Below are 3,283 nucleotides of genomic sequence, written 5' to 3'. Positions count from 1 at the left end.
GAAACCAACGCCCCCAAAGTTAAGGTAAATCTTGGCAGATTTACGCTAAGGCCTAGGCAAGTTTTTACGAAGGAAGCAAAGGTGATTCGAATCAGTTTGCTTAATAATTTTTGTAAAAGAATAATATATTTTAGATCTTTATAGAATGCGTTCTGAATTATGAATGCTTTCAAAAAATCTATTTTGAAACAATTATACACTTACAGAAAAGTTACAAGAACACACTTCACCCGCATAATCCCCCCAAGTTCTCCAGTGGCTAACATTCCACCTCCTGGGCTTTCTGTCTCTCTGGGGCTGCAGAGAATGAATCTTTCTTCCTAAATCACAGAGCTAAGAAGCCTTCTTTAAAAGGTAAAGAACAGGTATAGACCTCAGTATACCACCAAAGCTTTTTTTTTTTTTGAGACAGAGGCCTGTTCTTTTGCCCAGGCTGGAGTGCAGTGACACAATCTCAGCTCACTGCAACCTCCCCGTGCTGGGTTCAGGCAATTTTCCTGCCTCAGCCTCCCCAGTAGCTGGGATTACAGGCGCCTGCCACTATGCCTGGCTAATTTTTGTATTTTTAGTAGAGACAGGGTTTTCGCCATGTTGGCCAGGCTGGTCCCGAACTCCTGACCTCAGATGATCCACCCACCTCGGCCTCCCCTAGTGCTGGGCTGACAGGCGTGAGCCACCATGCCCGGCCAAGCTGGTCTTTCAAAATAAACATTCACTGTTACTCTAAACAAAATATAAAAAATACATTTTATATATACATTTCAATATTTTAAAGTCTGTTCCTTACACCTTTAAAAATGAGATTCCCTAAGACAGCTGTTTAGTCATTCTATACATTAGCAGTTCTCAACCTGCACTGCAAAATCCACAAGTTCATACATAACACTGAGCACTAGGCATCCTGCAGTATTTTAAGTGTATTTTCAATTGCACTGTAATACATTTCAAAAACACCCTATATATTTAAAAGCAAATCTGAATTCATAGCTTTTAGTCAAGATGTACTTATTTACTATTTATACTAAATTATAATTACTATCTAACAGCCATATTGGTTTTTTTGTTTGTTTTTTGAGAGAGTTTCACTCTTATTACCCAGGCTGGAGTGCAGTGAGCAGAGATCTCACTGCAACCTCCGCCTCCCAGGTTTAAGTGATTCTCCTGCCTCAGCCTTCCGAGTAGCTGGGATTACAGGTGCCTGTCACCATGCCCGGCTAATTTTTGTATTTTTAGTAGAGATGGGGTTTTGCCATGTTGGCCAGGCTGGTCTCGAACTCCTGATCTCAAGTAATCTACCCGCCCGAACCTCTCAAAGTGCTGGGATTACAGGCACGAGCCACTGTGCCCAGCCCCATATGTTGTTAAAATGTACAGACTTACAGGTAATCTGCCATATACTACATGCAAACCGTAGCTGATAATTTAAGTCATACATATACTGTATAGCAGAGATAGGTATTTTTGTTTTAATAATAAAAGACAACATAAAAATGGGATTGCTTATAGAAATTCATCTTCTGCAGAAAAATCAGCTTCAATTCTCTACCTCAAACAGGAGTTACTGCGTATGGCACATCATGAAATCAGGCAGTGCCACTGTCGTGATGGTTTTCCCCAATCCTAGCAGCTGCACCCATAATTAATTCCTACTCGCGTCACTTACGTTAGTGCTACTCAAATGCGGGCCATTCACAGGTGGCCAGGGATCCTGTTGGTCTGTGAGGTCGGGGGCTTGCACCAGAATGCAAACCAACAGTGGTGTGAAGCACAATGTGTCCAACTGACATTGTCTTCTTCATAGCAAGACCTTCTTGGGGAAGGACGCAGTGTGTTGATTTTTCCTTAGCCCAAGCTCCTTATTTCACTATCAAGCTACACGTCCAGTAGAACTGATCTGTTATATCCCAATCACCACCCAGCAAAGACACTCTTGTTAAAAAGCTCCTTCACAAAGGGAAGATTTTCACTTAATTCACTCTTCTCTTAGAACCTGTCACTTTATTTGTCCTCTAAATGCAGAACCTGCCAGAAGACATAGGGTTTGAATCTGGCCTCGGGTGGAATGATGTTGCTGAACGCAGGGTGAGGAAGTCTGTAGTGACGACACAGTCTCTGTGCCGCTTTGAGTTACTTTCTGGATTCAGTTGTTCATGTTGCTTGCACATGCTTCAAAGCTTAAACCCTTAGTTTAGGGATATGCACAGACACTGATGACCTCACATCACGATTTCCAGACACAAACTGCTACAGGGCACAGATAAATAAAATCTGAGGCCAGGCACGGAGGCTCACACCTACAATCCCTGTGTTTGGGAGGCCGAGGCAAGAGGATCACTTGAGGCCAGGAGTTCAAGCCCAGCCTGTATAGCACAGGGGTATCTTGTCTCTACTGCTTGTGGTCCCAGCTATCCCTGAGGCTAAGGCAAAAGGATTGCTGCAGTCCAGGAATTTGCTACAGTAACAATGATCATGCCACTGCATTCTGGCCTGGGTGACAGAGTAAGCCTGTCTCTCTCTTAAAAAATAAATACATAGTATCTGAAAGTGCCACAAAGGGGGTGTTTTGCACAGGAGTGACATCACCAGCACCTGTGCCCATCTGCCCAACAGGACCACTCTGAAGAGGACAGTGACTGCTGGACAGATGAGTTTATACAACCTCTCAATGTCTATTCTGTATTCACATCTTAGTGACTTTTTTCAACAATCAAAGGTAAAATGTAAATTGAGTCTGCAGCATTTGGGAAAGAAAAGCAAAACAATAAACATTTGGGTATCTGCAACACGCGCTAGTATCTAGGGACGTTTCTGCTTCCTCCCAGAATCAGTTTTCCATACTTAGTGAATGGGGTGTGTTTGTTCCTCTCACTAGATAAATGTTAATTCTTTGCAGGCAGCAATTGTATTTTCTTCATGTTTACATCTCCAAATCCTTGCAAGCAAGTAGCACCTATTAACAGTCAAATAACTACTGTTTGGTGACCTCAGAGTTGCTTAGGAATATTTACAATTTGGAATTGGTGAGATGAATACCCTCAACTGTGTGGGAATGTCACATGAATGATGAAAAGCACCTGTCTGCACCATAGTCTACATAAGGCCATATCCACAGGGCTTAAGTCGACTGACTTTGCCAAAGTTCAACTGCATCCCAAATACTTAAAACAGTATCAAGAATCACATTGAAGCTGGGCGCAGCGGCTCACGCCTGTAATCCCAGCACTTTGGGAGGCCGAGGCGGGTGGATCACCTGAGGTCAAGAATTCAAGACCAGCCTGGCTAA

This window comes from Colobus angolensis, unplaced genomic scaffold (genome assembly GCF_000951035.1).
Source record: "Colobus angolensis palliatus isolate OR3802 unplaced genomic scaffold, Cang.pa_1.0 Scaffold2, whole genome shotgun sequence".
NCBI classification, from domain to species: domain Eukaryota; kingdom Metazoa; phylum Chordata; class Mammalia; order Primates; family Cercopithecidae; genus Colobus; species Colobus angolensis.
Note: the sequence above shows the minus strand (reverse complement) of the source record.